General features: G+C 41.4%; 1 protein-coding gene across 5 annotated transcripts in view; it reads left to right on the top strand.

The window, feature by feature from the left end:
- Positions 1-481: 481 nt before the first annotated feature.
- Positions 482-20,730, top strand: part of FAM135B (family with sequence similarity 135 member B) — a 258,471-nt gene continuing 238,222 nt past the window's right edge. For 4 of the 5 annotated variants that reach the window (XR_007776840.1, XR_007776841.1, XM_030229682.2 and 1 more), the window contains exon 1: positions 482-592. The gene's annotated coding sequence lies outside the window, so the exon portion shown is untranslated. The remainder of the gene's footprint in view (positions 593-20,730) is intronic. The other variant, XM_050970734.1, reaches the window with a different exon arrangement.

Raw genomic sequence — 20,730 nt, 5'->3', positions numbered from 1 at the left:
TTTTGGGTTTTTTTTGTTTGTTTGTTTGTTTTTTCCTTTTCTAGGGAATTAATCATGTAGAGCTCCAATTTCAGATCTTAGACTCTCAGTTTCTCAAATATCAGGTCTGACACATAAACAGAAAGCAGAATAGTTCTGTGCCACAAAAGGGAAAGAAAAAAAGAAAACAACAAACACACCTGACTGCTGTTTTTCCAGATCTAACTCAGGCTGACAGTCACTGTGGTCTTTTATATGTTTTACCAGAATCTCATTATTGCAAAATGTAGTACTCAAAACATTTTTTTTTCAGCTGCTATCCCCATCTGATTTCAGAAGAAGAAACAAAATAAATCCAAGCTTCAAAATGATGCCCGTGAAGGAAATGCTTTGAGGTGAGCCACCACCTGCAGCAGGACAAGCTCACCTAATGCTGCCAGGGATGCTGTGGGTGTAGATGAATATGCATGCACATGCTTGGGATCTTAGTCCTTCCCACCACTTAACATAATCTAGAGTGTGGTGGAGCTTCTCCTATAAACACTCTGCCTCCTAAGGCAGGTATTTTTATTTTTAAGAGACACCACCCAGAAGAGCAAGCTTGCTGAAACTGGTAAGTTATTTGAACTAGGAAAGAGTGAAGATAGAGAAAAACAGATTAAGAAAGGAAAAAGTTATTTTGCATTTGAATAGGATAAAGGGATAAAGTAAGGCTTGGAAATAGATGTTGTAGATCAATATTGTTCTCTGTGCAAGGAGACATCTCAAATCTCCAAGCTGTCAGTCAGTCTTGACATTGGCTCATTATTGTGTTAAATTTTGGGTATTGTCTTCCTGTAATTGAAATGATTTGAAGACTCCTCTTTAAGTGAGGTGTCAAGATCAGCTGTCAGAAGCTGACAAAAAGGTAAAATACCACATAATCTGTAACTTCATTAATGTATTGCCTTCCCTGTGATGATGGCATTGTATTCTCACCATCCTTCTGTTTCAGTTGTCTAGTTGAGACAAAGGTAACAGTGTAAGACTTTTACTGATAAATAAGGGTTGTGTGAAGCTTCCAAAATATTATTTCTTTTGTACTGCATGTGGAAATTGGGATGTTAGTCTATGAGCTTTCCTTGAGGACCTTGGTATATTAGTATCCATAATGAGGCATGATGTAATAAAGCCTTGTTGAAACAAATTATTCAAACAAAATGAAAAGAGTAATCTGTTTGTTTATTTGCTGATTCCCTGCTTGACTTTCCAGCTCAGTGGCTTGTGTAGAGTTGCCCTGTAAGTTGTGGGTTTGTACACAGTTGTATTATGCTAATCATAGAAATGGAATTAGACTTTCTAATAGGACTCTGTTCAGATTTGTTTGGGTTTTTATTTCCCCTTCTTCCTGGGAAAATTATCTGTATGTCTGCTGCTTCTGGAGTAGCAGAAGTTGCTCCAGAGAGTAGCTGGAAAAGGAGGATTGCTGTAGTGGTAGATTGTTGTAGTGAAGAGCTAAGGGAGAAAAAATGATGCAGCTTGTGGAAGTGAAGGTTGTTTGTCTTGGCTGTTCAGACTTTTTAAGGTGTTTTTGTATGGCTCATTTGAATTTCCTGGAGTGATGCTGGGACAGCCATGGCAGAATCATTTCCAGAAGGAACAGAATTGTGGGCAGGTACTCGGATGGTTGCACAGCCTGGCTGTGTCAGCAGTGCTCACAGAGGAACAGGATGTGGCCAGAGGGATGAGTGGGATCCAAACCAGACCATTAAAAGGTTTTTTATTGTGGAGGACTGTCCCACAAGAGAAGGATGACCAACTCTGCTCCCAGGGAAAGCATCTGCTCACCTTCCCCTGCAGCAGAATGACTAAACTTTAAATCCTGTTTGACTCCCCTGAAGTTCTGGCCTCTGTGGAGCTTTTGCATGCTCTTTATCTGGCCTGGCTGGAGTTGGAAGGTTTTATTCTGGGTGAGCTCCTTGCTGCTGTGAGCTCAGGTAACTTTTCCCACATTCCCTTCAATGTGCACAGCTCTTGTTTGTAGGACTGGGCACACCCCTTCTAATCAAAGGCAATGTCAGGGAGAGCTTGCTGGAGTGTCTGTGGTGGTTTAAACACAGTGAAATCTGTGTGAAAGGAGACACTTCAAAGCATGTTTGAACTGACGAATGTTTTGAATGCTTACTGGTGTTACACTCCATAGAAACTGCCAGAGATGAAGGGGCATGGTAAGAGCTACTGAAGGAAGGTTGTGGGTGCCTTCCTGGGTATTTGGGACACACATTAGGGAGCTGGGATGCTCTAGCAGTTCTAATCTTCCCTTGCTCCTTTTAACTCTCCTTTGGAGATCAGACCTTGCCTGATAAGGTATTCTTTAGCCCTGCCATCTCTCCTGCTGATATTTATTTACAGATTCATTAAGTACTATTTTCAATACTTAGTTTGATTGGGGACTGCTCAGCTCTGATAGAAGATTGTATTAAAGCTCATATAATCCCTGCCCAGTTTATTTGTTTGCAGGATAATTCTCCAGTCATGTTAACTTAATAAGACATCTTTTAATATTTTCCTCCCCCTGTGTTTCTGTGATCCTAGTGGAAGGCTCTGCTGGGAAACTCAGCCAGCCTGTAAGAAAAGAGGCTGCTTCAAGCCCCAAATTCTTTCACTTTTTCAGACCCTCTGCCATTTCCCTGTAACACTGAAATCAGCAGAATGGACCCTGGCATTGGAAAAGTCCAGGAGCTTTCTAGGGATGGGATCTAAATCAAACACTTGGATAATTTTTTTTTTTTCTTCTTTTTTGTCGATTATTTTTTTAAATTCAGGATATGCTCTAGATAAGATTTATGGGATGAAATCTTGGCATCTGAAGACTTTAAATTTAAGACTATTTTATTTACTATCTACCACTCTGGTAGTGGCAGCTACCACTGTTTCTCAGGGCCCTCACCTGGGTGTTCATTGTTCTGCTGTTGATTGTTCTGTTATTCATGCAGAGTTGGATATGACACAAGACCTGTAAGAGCCATGGTCTCCTCTGGAGTACCAGCTGGAGGCCAGCAGGGAAGCCTGGTGCATCTTCAGTGGCATCAGACATCTTCATGTAGAAAGCTGTATCCTGCCATGGGCCAGAACCCCTCTGGTGTAAAAGCACTCCCTCTTTTGCCTAATCTTGTATTTATCTAAATGTGATAGCTCATATTTTAGATTGCATGCACTGTGAAGAGCAGTGCTTCTGCTGTCCACTGCTGTGGGGACTGACAACCAACACAGCTCTTCTGGAAAAACAAAAATGAATTAAGATGTGAGGTTTTAATACTCTGAGCAGAGTAAATTGTGTTGTGTTCCAGTACTAAAAAGGGCTTACAAAAAGGAGGGAGAATGATTTTTTTACACAGGCAGATAATGATAGGACAAGGGAGACTGGTTTTAAGCTAGAAGAGGACAGATTTGGGGTAGGTGTTAGGAGAAAGTTCTTTACTGTGAGGATAGCAAGGCACTGGCACAGGTTGTGCAGAGAAGCTGTGGCTGCCCCATCCCTGGAAGTTTTCAAGGCCAGGTTGGATGGGACCCTGAGCAGCCTGATCTGCTGAGTGCCATCCCTGCCCCTGGCAGGGTTTTGGACCTAGATGATCCTTAAGGCTCCTTCCAACCCAAACCATTCTATGATGATTCTATGTTACTCAACATTTCTGTGCATGCCTTTTCAATTTAAGATAGCAAGCAACCATTCAATCAGAAGACTGTGTAAAATTCCTTTCTTATCTGAAATTTAAGAAAAGAAAAGAAGCACAACCCAAACACATGGGAAATAATATGAATGAGGTAGGAGAAGCAGCTGAGGGCCTGTGGAGTTGGTTTGTTGGAAGGCTTTCCCAGGCACTATACTTTTAGATGCTTTCTTGCATAAGCATCTTGTAATGCAAGGCTGGGCTGTGTTGTCATGGAGACTTTCAGGTTACCTCATCATTTTGCTCGAAAAGACAAATTTCAGAGTGGCTGTCATTGTACTAATTTTGTCACGAGACCTGACTTCCCACTGGTTTTATGCCTGCAGTCCTCATCCTTGTTTACAGTAAATCTTGTTTATGCCATTGCAGGCATAAGAGTGGTTGCATGTTATTTTATGAAGCTGTCTTCATGGGAATTCACAGTGCACAGCACAATAAATTAGTGTGAGGAGGGATTTATGGCCAGGCTGAGAAAAGCCTGCGGAAAGGCTTCAGTTTGAGGAAGGGACAAATTTGCGCTGCCATCATCAGAAACCTGGTGGACTCTTTGCTCTGTCAGGTGGCACTGACTGCCCAGAGCCTGGGGAAGAATCATCCAGACACTGGACATGTGATGTTTAAGCTAAAATCTGGATATCACCATTATTCCTGTCTGTGGTGATTCCAGTTCAACACTGTGACCGAAGGATCTCCAGCTGACCACTGGAAGTGATGCATTTGAATGCATTCTATTGCAAAGTGGCTTGTGGTTTGTGTTGGGCTCTCTGCCTACCTCTTCTTCATATGGGACTTGCCCTGCAGTTAAGTGGCAAAATGGATTTTACTCCTGGTGTGGGCAGGGTTGGCCTCAGGCAGCTGCCCACCTAAAAGGGTTTAAGAGAAAATCAACATCTAACAGGCACAAGCAGCTTCCAAGCATGAATTTTGCTCTGACTTACCCCTCCAGTTTTCAACCCACCTCACCTCAAGGTTGCTGTAACATCCACCCCAACCCTCATTTTTTGGAATTGCTCAATCCTTCCTCATTTTATCCCTGGCTTTACCTGCTCCCCCTTCATACCCCCTCAAACCTAGAGGATGCTCTTGCTTCTTTCTCTGTTTTGATTGTCATCTCCCTTCTGCAGGAAACCACAGAGGTTATCAGATGCTGCTGGTATTAGACAGTTAGGAAGAATTTTCAGGGATGCCACTCTCTATCTGTGCCCTTCCCCAGGAAGTATGTGTAGGTGGAGGTGACAAATAACATGAAGCCCTCACAAAGCTATTTCAGACAGACAATGTGGGAAGAAAATGGACCTCTGGTTGTCTGGGTTGCTGTGTCCTGTCTGCTGTCCCTCAGATTTATTTCTCCTTTGTAGGATATAATGATTACGTGAAACCTATTTCAGGCTGATGTCCTGAAAGGACTTTTTGTCCCTATGACTGTCTTTTTTTTTCCTTTGCCTTTATTTTTTGTTGTTGTTGTTGTTTCTTTGTTTCTTTTTTTCCTGTCCTCTGCTAGGGGCAAGTCAAAGGATGTTTCTGGACTGTTGTAAATGGTCAAATGGTCAGTGCAAATCCTCATCTCATTTTTCCAAGTCAATTCATCTCAGGGCTGGTATAAGACACCCCTCCCTTCCTGTTTCAAGGAGCAAGGGGGTTACACTTTTTTTATCTACTTGATAAAAAATACCTTTGCTTTCCCCTTCTGAATGATGCTTTTTTCTGTGTTAAAAGATTGAGGGGAAACCAAAAAAACCCAACTGACTGTAGTGAGATAAAAGGTTCTCCAATGGTCAAAGACCCTTCCCTTCCTTTTTTTGCCATCTAGTCTTCTCTTTTATGCATTTCTCCAGATTTTTAATCCTCCTTTGGATTTTTCCAGCACCCCAGCATGATGTAAGAGGGAGACTGGGTTCTTTGTGGGTTGGTTGTGATTGCTGAGGTTGGAACGACACCCAGTCTTCACTGTCCAGGGCTAAGGAAATAAAGGCAAATTTTTTCTGCTAAAGAGATGATAAACTTTGTGAGTCTCCCTGTGGTTCCTTCTTAGCTTCATCTCATAGTGCTGGATGCATTGGCAATGCTAAGGGAAACATCCTCAACATAAGGACCTAGGAAAACCCTGCATCCTTGACCCTCGCCTTGAGACTCTCCCAGGAATTGACAAATTGCTGTTAAGGCTGCTGGGATCTGATGCTGGTATTCCCACACATAGTTTCCCACCAGTCTGAAGTGGCACCACATTCCTAGAGGAGGTCACCTCCATGGGCAGGAGAGTCAGGTCCAAACTGTCACACTTATTGCTTCTGTAGATCACCTTGGCTTCTTCCAGCTTTAGTCAGCAGATACCTGTCAATTTACATTCCCTGGGAATGGATCCCAGAGAATGCCATGCTCTGCTGAGCAGCCTCATCCCATTCATCTTTACATCAGTGTTCAGCTTCGAGAAATACAATGAGGTGGGGAGGGAAGTATTTGAGATCTGTCCTGACTTGCAAGTGTGTTGTGCTCTGAGAGCTCCTACAGAGGATGGATCCCCACATTTCTTCTAAGGGTAACCAAAGAGCAACCTAAGTGCTATGTGTTCTCTCAGTAGTAGGATGCAAAAACTTTTATTATGCCTTTATTTTATTTTTTTTGTGATATATAAGGGGATTTTCCAGCAGAAATTGTTTTAGTTGCTGCTTTGCTGTCACATGTCTAAGCTGGTCCCAAAGCCAAAGAAACAGGTATACAGAAACAAGAGAAACCATAACAACTGGTAATGGTCTCTGCAAGATCCTAGGCAGATTGTTTCAAGCCCTTTTGACATGATCCTGTTGGCAAAAGTATTCTGATTTTAAATGCTTTGAGTTTCAGATATGTTGCTGGTTCTTTGTCCCACTAAAATGCTTCTAGGTCTCAGGAAAGCTAGGCTGGGCTAAGTGCTTGATGGTTATTTTAAGCAATCTTCTGCATTTAGCAGCCTGCCATAAATCTTAGAAATGCCAGCATACACGTTGGTAAAATATGGACACGATGAAGCAGACTGCAGCTTTTAGGAAGTGACAGTAAAGCTTGCTCATGTGTCTCTTTATCTGACCCTTGTTGGTCTTCAAATGCAGCACATTAACCAAATTATTCTACTAATGCAAGGTGTACTTCTGGAGTAGGCAGAGATATTTCATAAACCCTAACACTGTTCCTCTGCAAGCAGAGAAAACCCCCCCCCTTCAAATGTATAAAATCCTGCTGTAATCTGTTGCTTTAAGAGAATTTAAATCTCTTGTGTATAACTATTGACTAGAATGTCCCAATTGCTTTTGCCTGCAAAGAGCTTAGAAAGAATGGATTGAATGATTTTGTTAATTGCCCACCCTGCTTGGCTCAGATGGGTGCATATGTACCAGTTATATTCATTTGGCAGGTATTCCTTTCCTCTCTCTCTCCTTTGGACTTGTTGTTCCCTGTTCTGTTACTCAATCAAGGCATATAGGAGAAAAAGGAATAAAATAAAAGAAATTAGTATGATGCTTGAGCACTCTGTACTAGCCCAGCAGTGTGGAAGGTACACAAGGAGCCCTGCACATCTGACCTCTCCTTCAGATGGTGCTCTACTCAGTGCCAGATAGGAAAGCTGAGGTGGAGGAATTAGGGCCACAATGATTAAAGGATTATTTCACACTCAGAGATTGAAATGCAGAATTTAGGTAACATTTAGGTAATGAAAAAACCCATGCAAAACTCATTAATCTGATATATGCTGTACTTCAGACCATGTCTGCAGGCAAGAGAAGTTCTGTTGCCACATTTTTAAAGACTGGGTGTCATAGTATGTGACAGAGAAGTGGCTCAGCTCATATGAGCAAAGAAGCCTGGCCTGGGCTGGGATTCAGAGCTGTCTCTTGAGCAGTGAGCGGGAAACTGCTACCAAGCAGATTGCCAGCTCTGACTTCATGTCACGGAATATGGCAATCAAAGCTAAAGATACCAGCCAGAGATGCTTAGAAACCCACTGTGAGCAGACACAAGTCTCATGGCTCTCTTAAGCCAGCTCTGCAAACCAGTGAGTTACCAGAAATCTCTTGCAGAAAAAAAAAAAAAAAAAAAAAAAAAAAAAAAAAAAAAAAAAAAAAAAAAAAAAAAAGAGAGGTTCAAGCAGGATTTGAGATTTGAGGAGCTAACTTCAGACACAAAGCTTGTGATGAATGGATGGGATGAGATTTTGATTCCAGATGAGTTCTGATTTTAATAGCCAGTGGTCTGAGACCTCACTATAGAGCATATAGATCACAGTGTTTCCTTCTTTGTGTATTCCAGGGATGAACATGTATCTGTAATTTACAGTGACAGGTGCTGTGCTGCCATAGATTATGGCAGCCCAAGGAAAGTCTTAGAATTGCATGTAAAATATCAACTTCCAGCTCCAGAGCCAGCTCTGCCAGCTCGTGTGGGTGAGGGTTTGACCTTCTGTTTTGAGCTGCCATTCTGGATACCAGAACAGAACACTTGGGCACTGTGATCATCCACAGCCTCTTCTGAGATGGAGAATAATCTTATACCCTTCTGTCCTTCAGTGAATGAAGCCAAAGGCCAGACACTCTGGCTTCTGTCACCTGAAATCCTGGGAAGATTGCCATAACACACTCTGTTTCATCTTCCTTTCTAGCAGTCAGCTTTACTGCTGCCTGACATAGCACACAAGACACTTCAAAGTCAGACAGCTCTCAGGCAGTCACTGGGAGAAGTGGCAATGACATTTCTGTGGTCCCACTGATGCCCCTAACCTAATGTTAAGTTTTTTGTGTTTCTGTGTAAGTAATTTTAAATACCTGATGCTATTATGAAACACCTACCTGCCAACCTCAATGGGACATCATAAGGCTTAATTAAATGCTTGTAGTGTATTCTGCCATGCTGAGAAGCCAGATACTGCAGAAGGCAAAATAATATTACAATTAAAAAAGTCTATCACAATCTGGAAAATGGGTAAAAAAAAATAAAACCAGAGTCTAGTACAATCACTTTCTGTAGCACTCTGCAAGCATAGTTTAACTCATGAACTCAAAGAAATTCTCCCCTAAGACAGGTCCTTCATTGACTCAAGGAGCTACCTCACACAAAGCAATTTAATTGTGAGTGTTAGGCAGATAAAGAACCAGAAATTTAAAATAATTCTGCTTTTCTTCTTTTTTTTTTTTTTTTTTTTTTTTTTTTTTGTGGTTTTTGGGGTGTTTTTAGTTCAAATGCTTACTCTTGCCATGCTCAAGATCTGAGTGATCCTCTTAACTTGTCTCTCTAGCCAAGGCAGATAAATGAGTTCTTTTGCCACAATACCCCTGGCTGGTTTGGGCTCTTTTTTCGGAGCAATATGAGTTTTCACATAGTTGTAACTAGAAAATCTTAGGTTTTAATTTGTGTTTGTGTATCTATGCTGTACAGATCTCTATACAGTCTGTGTCTGGAAACATGGATTCAGTCAGCCAACACGCTGTAGAAGGATTTTGTGTAATGTATCTAAAGTGCCCCAGTACATCAAAATATCTTCAAAAAAGGTGAAATCTGACTCATGCTGAGACCCTGAATTTATCCTTATCTCAGCCCCTGAGTCTGAAAATGGCTTGCATAGAACTTGTCACCCAGGACACGAGGTGGACATCAGTGTGCTGCTCAGAGAGCGCAGAGGTTTTTTTCTGTAGATAGATATCTTCAGTTGTTGTACATCATATCAGCAAAATGCTCAGCTTGTAAGGATGAGACCCATGGATTCTGCTTGTTCATTCACTCTCCAAGCTGTGACTTGTTTTGCATTTGATATCCTTCTCTGGGTAAAGCAACTGGCACTTATGTGTCACTGCATGGTAGCCATAAAGAAAATCAGCTGTGCTTGTCTCTGCTGTCACCAGAGGGGAGCAATCCTGAAGGCAAAAGGAGATAGTGTGAATCATAAGAGGAAAATAAAATTCCCATCTCCTGCACAGTCTCCAGGCATCATTTGTACTCCAGCACAATCACAGCCAGTGGGAAAACTCTAGATATTATTACCACTCTTGTTTTTATTAGCAACAATCTGGAATTAGAGCTGTAGGTAATGTTGTCTGTCACAGTGCTATCTGAGAACAGATTACAGACATCATGATGGGACACTGGGGCAGATAAAGTGAGGATCATTTGAGGCATATCTCATGTTCTCTTGCTGGGAGAGGAAAGCTTGTTTTGATCTTTAATATCTTTCAGTTTCAGAAGCCAACAGGTTCACGTTGCTCAGAAGGCATTACATGAAACTTTTTCCTGTCCAAGGGGGAGCTATGTAGTGGGAATTTTTTTGAAAGTTACTATGGAGCTAGGAGAAGAGCTGGCAGTGGAGAAGGTGGAAATGGTGCTGAAAGACTGGAGTTGTTACAAGCAGCAGTGGGAAGAGATAATGGCTAAAAGGGTGGGGTCAGTTTGGGGGAAATGGACTTGGACTAGTTAGTAGAGTCAGAAAAACATTGAGATCTGATGTGTGGTCAGTGATGTTGAGCTCCTGTTTTTCCAGCACAACCTTCCTGAAGGAGAATTGATTTTAATGGGGAAGCTTCCTGATGTTTACTGAAAACTGAGCTTATTAAATTAGTTCTGATTGGATTTTATTAGAACTTCAAAGCAAAACATCTGCCACTGTTGGCTCTACCAGTACTGAAGAGTTTTATAAGACAAAAAAGCTACAAAAGCAATTAATATATGCACTAATGCAGAAGGTGTAAATATTTTCAGTCCAAAGTATCTTAAATAACACTTACAGCATTGCTCTTGGTGTTACTCCAAGAAGACAATCATAATTCATGTGAATAGGCGTTAAAAGCATCAGTGCTTCTAGAAGCATTTGGAATTGTGATGATTTCTTCTTCTACCCTGGCCTTAATTTTTTTGCTTTTTTCACTATATGTGCAGTCAAATCCAGAGTACCCAACCAATAAAGAAAGAGATATTACAGGAGAAAGGTAGCCTGGGGTGTCTTGATAGCTCAGCTCACTCCTTCCTGCTGCTCCTCATGTCTTCATTTCTCCAGGGAGGAGTGGGACTGGGGCTGGGAATGATTTGCTGTGGGAGCTGTGCCATGTCCTCACACAGCCCCCACCTCAAACACCCAGCCCAAACCAGGTGAGAGAGAGGTCCCTACAGTTCTGTGCTTGCTGCTCCTCTGCCCTCATCTCCACTGACTTCCAGGATCACCTGCTCCTTTTGGAGGTGAGAAGAAAACAAAGTGTGGAGAGAGCTGGTGTTCTGGGGAGAGGATGTAAATCAGGAGATGAACCTGCTGAGACAGAGATGGGGGGAGGAATTGGAAGGGGAGGATCTCAAAGTGATGGAAAGAATGGACTGTCAGAGAGGTTTGCTCTAAAAAATCTGGGAACCACTTGACTAAGAGTTTCTTTTTCCTACCTTGGATGTAGAGATATTCTACACTATGTGTGCACTATGAGTTTTTACCAAGCACAGATACATCTTTTTGTGAGAAATGTATAAATAGACTTATTTTTCTTCTGGTCTGAGTGTTTTTAGAAAGCAATCTTTTTTTGACAGGTGTAATAAACCAAATTTTTAAGCCCTTTGAGTCCTTCACTTCAAACATTTATTTCTAAACCTCTTTCCTCTTTATCTTTGTGTTCAATTCAGTCTGTTCACACACTAACTGAAGTATATTTTGTAAAGTGATGGATCTTATAAAACTGCATTCCACGGTGTGTTGTGCATCCTCAATTTGGAACTGAACTGAAACATTTCAAGAAAAATGTGAGAGTTGTTCTTGAGAGTTCAATTAGTAACAAAGATCAGCTAGCAGAGATGCAGACAGAAACATTGAAAAGGGACAGAAATCAATGAATGCAGAGATCCCTCTGTTTGGGGGGATTTCTTTTAGAAGAAGCTATAATCAAGTGCTCTAATTTCAGAGTTGTCAATCTAAAGTGTTAAAAATTATCAGAGCCAAATTATCCTGGGTTCTTTTTCTATCTATTTTTTGAGGAATTACATTTGAAAGATTTTTCTCTAACAGTAAGTATTAAACATGCTGTATGTGAACAGAATTTTCACTTCAGATCTCTGTTTCTACTGTGGGATGCTTTAGGAAAGATGGCAAATACTGACAGATTCTAAAAGACTACAGCTAATGTGTGACAGTAGTAATGCAGTTTGTTTGAATTTCAAGAAAATGATTGCTAACTCAAGCTAAACCATGTGTTTCACCAGCTGTTAATGATGCAGAGGAATAGAGTATATGGACGTACAGCCACATGCCCTGGAGAGCAGCTGTGTCACAGTAATGACCAACACACGTGCTGTGCCTGTGGTGAACTCAACCTGCATTTAAATGGCAATAATTCCTACAGATTTATCATGGCAGAAAAGCAAGTCAAAAGCTGAAAGCTTGGCTGAGCATGTGACTGTGTGAACAAGTATGTGAATGAGGAAAAGTCTTCTACACAAAGTTTGTCATTGTGATAAAGGCACCAGTTCAGTAAAAATTAAAGTTAAAAAAAAAAGCCATGTAAACAACAGTGCTTGTTTTGATAGCTACAACCTTCATGTGAGTTTGATATGGCTGTCTAATCTGTTCCAGACATCCTTTTATATTAAATGTCTCAGTAATGGAAGGTGCTTTCCACATTTCCATTACTGCTATGAAGATCTAGTACATAATCAATATGAAGTAAAAGCAAACCAATTATTAATAACCATATTAATGAAAAAAATAGCTAGAAAGATAGAGATTGAATTTTTCCATTTATTTTGTATTTAAATTCCAATGTACTGTATGGAACATCCTCCAGAGTCCTCTAGAAAAAAAAAAAATAGGAAAATTATTTCTTGAGAGACTTGACGATGACTTGGGAGATTTATTCTCAGTTGTTCTTAACTCAAACCCAGTCTCATTTCTTGAGTGAGGAAGAGGTTTTATTGTCTTATATCTGTGAAGAAGAAGAGTGTGAACATATCAGAAAGACCCCCAAAAAACTTGGTACCTTTTTCTTTGTTAAAACGTTTTTTGGGAAGAAATCATTATTTAAACCACAGCATTGCCCTAAACAATATTATTTTGCAAAGCTAAAAGACTAAAGACAATGCTGACTTAATAGCTTTTTCAGAGCTAATCTGTCTCAGGAAGTTTTCTGGGATGTCTTTTCCCCATGGAGTTTCTTCAGAACAGTTTTTTTGTGTTAGTTAACATATGTCAGTTCAGGAGAACTTGGAGAAGCATCAAAAGGTCACTTGGAGCAGGAAGAACATCAGTGGAGGAAGTTGGGAGAGATGTGCTGGCTGTCCATTCTGGCTTTCACCTTGAAATAACTTTCCTGTACAGCCCAAGATCTGACCATGGCCAAAAGTAGGTTGTCTGGGAGAAATTTGCTTTTACCATTGCAGGCAGAAGGAGGATCCAGTTTTCCATGTCTTTTCATAGAATCATGGAATGGTTTGGGTTGGAAGGGACCTTAAAAGTCCCCTGCCATGGACAGGGACACCTTCCACCAGACCAGGCTGCTCAAAGCCCTGTCCAGCTTGGCCTTGAACACTTCCAGGGAGTGTTCAGGACTTCTCTGGACAGCAACTTGCAATCTTCTGATTCACTTAGCATTATGTGCTAAAGGTAGCAAGAACCACATTAGTTTCTGTATTTATCAGAACTAAAAATGGGGTTTTTGCCTTTTGGGGCCTATTTGAAGTCATTCAGCTCTAGGTGTATCCTTAGGAAAATAGCAGTGGGTTTAACCTCACCCTCAGACTCATAGCTTGCATGTGATACACTCTTTCACTCTGAAGAAGCATCTTTGCAGGGGGAAATCTTTTGAAAGAAATCATATTTCTTGCACAATTTTTTCATTGTGTTATTCTGGCAGAGGTTCTTTTACTACTGTATCTCAAAGATCATGAGAAAGTTAGTTCTGGCTGTATCATGCTCAGTGCCTTGCCACAGGCAATAATCCTGTGATAGCCTGAAATTCATAAATCTGTCAGGCACCAGCCTAACATATCCAAGTATCGTGGGGGTTCTGAGTCTGTGTGTGGGATAAAGAGCAGATCTGGCATGGGATTGTATCATTATACACTTGTGTTGCAAGAACTCACACTAATAATCTACAGACATCTTAACACAAGGCTGTGTGAAAAGCAAAAACAGTTCTTGAAACTTTATTAAAGAAAAAAATCTTCTCTTTTCACAAACTTACAGAATATATTAGTCACCTTCCTTTAGAGCCTACTAATCTCTTATATTGTGATTGTAAAATCAGCTCCCTCTTTGAACCAAAGCTAAAATCCTTCTCACAAGTGAGAAAGCATAAGCTTTAACAATATGAGAAAAATTCATTTTGTATTGCCATCTGCTTCTGGGATGTGAGGAGGAAGGGGGTTGGTGCTGTATGGACTCTGCCTTTGTGGTTTAGTTAATCCTGCTGTGATAAAGTCCCACATCTGAAGTAGTGATTGTCAGCAGTTCCTCTGCAATAATGCACATTCAAAAGCAGGTGAACAAAAGAAACACAAAGCCAGAAGGAAAATGAAAATGCAGAAATTTCAGTTGTAATATTGCATGTCATGGTCATGAGAAAATTCAACCTTCTCTGTTCTCATGCCCACTGCTGATTTTCTACCTTTTGGAGACTTTCATAAGAAACACAGTCCAGTACTGTGTGGAAAAATGGGAATTTGCCTCATTTCTGTATCATGGGCTTCTGTCATGACCCCTGGCTTGTCACTCAGGCCCTCTTGCTGAGGAAAATGCGTAATTACCTTTAACCAAAATGAGATTTCAACAGCTGATTTGTGTCACAGGCTTCTTTATCCAGCAAATAACAAGCCTGTATATCCATGTTGAACCAGGATGCCATGAGATAAAACTGCCCACCTGCTGCCAACGGAGAGATACAGCACAAATTCCTGTTCTGTGCACTTAAACACATCTCTGTATATTATATACCTGGATCTCTCTCTCTCTCTCTCTCTCTCTCACACACACACACACACACACACACACACACACACATATATATATATATATACACATTTATATGCCCATTAAAAGGTGTATTTCCTTCTTCCATGAAATCTGATTTCTGAGACTGTAATCCTTTGTTCTGACTGTTGTGAGATGTTTGGTACTGAGATTTGAAAAGTCAGAAGCTTCATCCTTCTCCAGGAAAGCTGATGGCATTTTGGTCAAAGACAGGGCAAGATCTTGTGACAATAAAGCTGAATTTTTATGCCATTACTTGAAGGTGCTGATCTTTAGTCTTCCTGAAAACTGCCACACAGGCTGAGAAGAAAAGATCACGAACATTTCTTTTAGAAAGCTCTTTGTATGAAATGCCAGACTCAGCTGGCCCAGATGAAATCTTAAATAGGGTCAGTACCATATCTCTTAGAAAATATTTGACCTAGTTCAATGACAGTTTAAAGAATTCAGAGGTAGGAACACATTAAAGAAAAAGGGTTTTCCCTGCTGCACTGAGAGAAAGGGTCTAACGTCATGGAGTAGCTAAGAATAGATGATGGCATTGTTCCTGCTGGTCTTATCTTGGAAACCACATATGCCTGCAGTGGGAGATCTGTGACCTTTGCTAAACTTTGTATTTCTCTCTTAAATGTAGCCTGAGACTAGCTACTACTCTGTTATATTTGTTAATATTGCACTCAATTCCCATCAAAAAACTAGGTCTGTGTCAATGAAAAATATATTTTTAACAGATGACAACATCCTTGTGTTAACTCTTGTAAAGGTTAAGAATGCAGTCTTTGATAATCCAAGGACACTAAACTTTAAAAGTAAATGTGAATGTTTGGATGAGTGTTTGCTCTGGACTGTCTGCCAGGTTTGTGTGCCCAGCACTGGAGATGTGCTTGCCAACAGATCCAGGCTGGGAGATGGTACCTGCAGCAGGAGGTACTTTTGCCAAAACAGGGAAACATCTGAGCTTTTTGGGAGTGCTCTGCCTCCTCTGGAAAGAGAGGGAGCTGGGAGGTATCCCAAAGTGCTGCTTGTCCTCATGGATTTGAGCCTCATGGCAGAAAACCTTCAGGGCCTTGTGGTTTCTAGTGGTCATGGTGACAGTGGGATAAAGCCTGGAGTGTCTCTAACTGGAGCTCAGGCACAGCTGGGCACTCTTTGCCTGGTAAAGGAAATTCCATATGACTGGTCCTTTTAAATTATATAGTGTGGTTGCTGGATAACAGGAAACATGAAATGAAATAAAAATGAAATAGCAGTACATATTGTTAAATTGACACTAGAGTTGACTCGGTAGAATTCACTGTGAATTTAAACATCTGTGTGATTTTAAACATCTTCTTACTGTGCTCTCTCTGCTCAAGAGACTGGTTCTACTTTAACCAAAAAAGAAAATAAAACCCCACAAACAAACAAACAAAAACCCCAAACCTGAACAGTGTTATTTGTTTCTTTCACTGGGAGCACCTTTCTTAATTTATTTTAACCAGTTGGTGCCAGTTATTATCCCTCTATAAGGATTGTGAAAAGCCATAAATATCTGTCATGCAGACAGCCAACTCAGCCATGGCTGCTGATTTATTTTAAACAAGTGCTTTGATTTTTCCCTTCAAGATTTACTCTGTGGTAGGAGATGACACTGTTGTCTTGTGCCATTAATGTTCTTCTCTTCCAGTGACACAGCCTGTTAATTAGAGAAGGGAGATAAATCCAGAGCCAGGTGGAAATCAATAGATCTTGATTTCAAAAGATTATTTTCTTTGTTTCAGGCTTAAGCACCTTTATTTCAGTACAAAAAAAAAAAAAAAGGAGTGTGTTTTTTATAATTTTTGACAGCCTAGTTTCAATACTGCTAATGTTACAGCAGTGTTTAAACCATCTGACCTCTCAATGCCTCTCACTCATGTTATTTTTTAGATTCTTTTTCTGACTTAGAGATTTCTGCATGCTGCTTTACTTTCTTTCAGTTTTCATCACAGGGATTATTTTTCTAAGGCTGCCTGATTTTTTTTCCCCCTTTTTCCTCAGGTTTTTGAGCAGTGCAGCAACTAATAATTTGATTTGACTCCGGTAGAAAACATTGAATTCTTCTGCAAGGTGCTTGAGGGTGTCTAGCAGTGTCAGAACCAAGGAATGTTATTTACTGCTCAGTGATCCTTTAGGCCAAAGGAAGATCTGTGCCTTTAAAGCTGTACCTGAGCAGTAGCATGGGAGTTGTGATGGGAGGAGGAAATACAGCAGCAGTGATCCAGAAATCATTGCTGCCCTGACTCATTCCCCCTTTGGTTTGCCTCAGAGCCAGAATTAGCTGACCTCTTGGTCAGAGCACAGAAAAGGGTGATTGCAGCTGGGAGAAGGCACAGAGAGAAGGATTCTTGACCTACTCTGAAGACTTGGTGGGGTGGATGATTTTCTTGGTGGACTGTGGTGCATTTGACTCTGACAAGTTTAGTGGGCACTGAAGGAGTGCACAGCAATTCTTTGTTGGCTAATGTTCTCAGCAGACACCTGTTTAAGGAGCTGGCAGGCTGAGCATTAATATGCTCACCACAGTGCTCCTGTTGGCCAGGCACTCATCAATCAGGCGGGGAGGACTCGTCTCCTCTGCTCCCTGGAACAGCCTGGCCCCTGCTGCTGCCATCTCCTGATTGCCTGATTTTTTAATGAGGGTCTCATACCTTTTTGGTGTCAATACTTCTTCCCTCTTGAATGCTAGCACTGCTAGCTAATTAGCTACTACTTTTCTGTCTGTTTTCAGCTTTCTGGTTGTGCATGGTTTTAATTCTTGGGTGTTCTCACCACGAGGATGGACATACTCACTACCACCCCCCGAAACTTTTGTTAGGAGCACAGAACCAGGGTTATACAGCTTTTCTCCACCAGGCTGGGTCTTGGTTTACAAATAGCAGAGACCTTCAGCCAAAGGCAATCAGATCCATCAGGAAAAAAAAGGAAAATGGGACACTTATAAATTAAAATGTGCATGTTTCTAAAAAAATCTTCTACTAGCCCTCCAGGCTGCAGCAGATTTTGGATAACTGAAAGAGAGTAGGTTTGGAGTAGATAGTACTCTCAGGGTGGAGAAGCACTCAAACAGGTTGCTCAGAAAAGCTGCAGATTCCACATCCCTGCAAGTGTTCAAGGGCAAGGTGGATGGGGCTCTGAGCAACCTGACCTAGGAGAAAATGTCCCTACCCTTGGCAGGAGTTTGGAACTGGATGCTCTTTAAAGGCCTTTTAAACCCAAGCCATTCTGAGATTCTATGATTGCATAGTTCTATGATTTTACATTGCAGTGTTTAAGAATAGGTTATGGACAGATTTATAACCTGCTACTGTTGGAGGTGGAGAAGACAATATCTGGTCAGTGAACTGTAATTTATTTTAGCCTTTCGTGTGTGTACACTGCTTTATGGTCCATTTTTGCTGCGATCAATTTGCTGATTTGCTAATAGACTGTTTCCTGCATGCCCTGTGATCCATTTGAGCTGTTTCTGTTCACTCAGAACACTTTGAAATTGGATCTTACAGACTTAAGGACTGGTTTCCAGTTGGAAAGGTAATGTTCAACTTGCTCCTTTCTCCCACACCATCTGTCTTCTTGACAGCAATCTAAAATGCTCTTTTGTACACTTGGAGTAAATACTATGGATCTGATAGCTGTGTGCATAAATCCCTGCTGCTTTGCTGACTTGGATTTATTGTATTGATTGCCTAAGATGACATCTGATTTGTTTTTTGAGATTATACTGTAAAATACTGTAAAAAACAAACAGAACTTGTCTCCACCTGAAGGGTGATCTCTGAATTCTCTGCCTCCCTCCTCTTCCTCTCTGTGTTTTTGGTTCAACATCTATTAGGTGAAAATGGGCTCACACTGTAATGTGTTAAGCAATCATGCAGATATGATGCCTGGCAAAACAGCAGGTCCAATTGCACCCTTATTTTTCTTTTTTTTTTTTTCACCTTCATTCTAATCCCTGGATCCTGATGTGAACAGCAACTGTTCCCATTTTAGTTTAGAAAGCTACACCCAGTGTAGCATGAATTAAAGAGGAACAAGGTTCACACTATCATAAAATGGTTTGGATTTGAAGGGATGTCAAAAATTGTGTAATTCCAACCCCCCTGCCGTGGGTAGGGACAATTTCCATACCCATGGAATGAAGGCTGGGATTAGAGTTGCTACAGTGCTGTCAGAGTGGGACTCTTGGCTTCCAGAGAGCAGCTTCTATCAGCTCCAAAGCAGGAACACCAATGCCAAGGAATACCATTTTCACAGTGGGAAACAGATGTTTCAATACCTGCAATCCTATTTCTGCATGTCAGAATTGGATACCAAATTTTGTGGCTTTAAACAAGTCAGGTGAGTTGGCAAAAGCTTTAGAGCTACCATGCTGAGCTAAAATTCAAACTTTTTCATTGCTGCCCTGAGTCAACAAGTCTTAACAGGAGTGGAGGACCCAGAGCTGTAAAATGGGAAGTGGAGTTTCTACATAACAGACTAGAGATGTGATGGTTAAAAATACATTGAGACTGCACTGTTTTTTCCAAAGGAGTGAGGAGGATGCACTTAAACATCGAAGTTCTTGCTGACTTTCCTGTTTATGCCCTGGTCTGACACCACACACATCTGAGGCTGTGTCAGGAGCTCCCTGCAGGAAAGCAGGAGTCTCTCTGCAGACAGAGACCTTCTGTGAAGCTAATCAAGGTGAGGTAATTCACCTTTTGGCTAATTCAGGGACTGTCTTGCAGGTTCTGCTCGGGTGCAAAGAGGCAGCTGGACTTTTGGTGTGTCAAGGGAATCTGACTTTCCATTAATGAAATCTCTACTTACTCCTGAAGGCAGAATGTAGGCATGAACCAGGGCTTGGTGGAGCTGCCCCGAGACTGTTGAACAGAGTTTATGATCTCTGTGTTAGACATTGTGAAATTGAGATATTTTGTTTGTTGAGAACAGGATACAAGGCAGTCGAAGACTGGACAAATGCAGAATAAACCAGACTTTTCTAACAGGAAAGATGCATTCTGAAAGGGGTGAAAAAGGCTATTGCTATGTGGTGCACCCTGCAAAAGCATTCACAGATGGGATATTTTGATGAAGCAGCTGTCCTGTCCAAATGTAGCTGAAGCAGTTGGTTAGTTCCCACTGAGACCAGAGACACACTTGGCAGGATTCTAACAAAATGTTAATGTATTGTGAATGTATCTGCCAGCCAGCCATTTGAACTGTCACCACTCTTTGCTACAGGCTGCAGCACAGCAAGGGCAGGGCCACGGGCACTGAATTTCAAGGCATTTGTCAGAGCTGTCATCTTGGTGCTGTCTCAAAGCAGAGTGCAGCCAGCAGCCAAGTTTTGTTCAAAGGGACCATCCAACTGCATTAGTGTCAGCCCCTTTGCAGCATTGCAGGCTGGCTGTGCCTGTCCCTGGGTCACTCCTTGTCTGAAGAGAAGGCTTGCTCACAGGGGAGCAAAGAAACCTGATGATTTCTATTTATTTATCTGGTTTTTCTAAGTTTTAGGTAACTTTTAAATGAGGAAGTTGTACTTTCTGAGCAGCAGTGATTCGGAGGAGAGAAGAAGCACCGTGTTAGACAGACTTCACTTGTGCTGTATGACTATTAAAAGACTGGATCACAGCAGGAGCTTGGGCATGGTGAATGGATGCATCTTGGAGGGGTGGAAGGGGAGTGTGCATCCCTAAAATAGGCACAGCATTTGATGCAGCTCTTCATGACACTCAAATTAGAATAGTGGTGGGTGTGTGCCTGACAGGTTGTCCCTGCTGAAGATGTTACTGTACCACTGTCATCCACAGAGATTGAAAATAGGTAGAAAACCTGGAGGATAATTGTATTTTTAAAAGATGGCTGGAATGGTTTAAAACCTAGGAGAAGACCACTCAGGTCAGGTGGTGCTGTGTGCTGCAGGCATCCAAATTTCCTGGCACTTCCAAAGGGTGATTTCTCTGTTGAGATTTTACACAGGTCCGTGTAGATACATCTCCAGTTGAAGTCCATTGTGTATCCTAATCTGTGCTCTATCCTGCAGAGTTCTACAAGGAATTTCAGGATTTAGTGTTGGCATGAACAGTT

Source organism: Serinus canaria, chromosome 2 (assembly GCF_022539315.1).
Source record: "Serinus canaria isolate serCan28SL12 chromosome 2, serCan2020, whole genome shotgun sequence".
NCBI lineage: Eukaryota > Metazoa > Chordata > Aves > Passeriformes > Fringillidae > Serinus > Serinus canaria.
The sequence above is the reverse complement of the archived record's forward strand: the minus strand, read 5'-3'. Positions and strand labels throughout refer to the sequence as shown.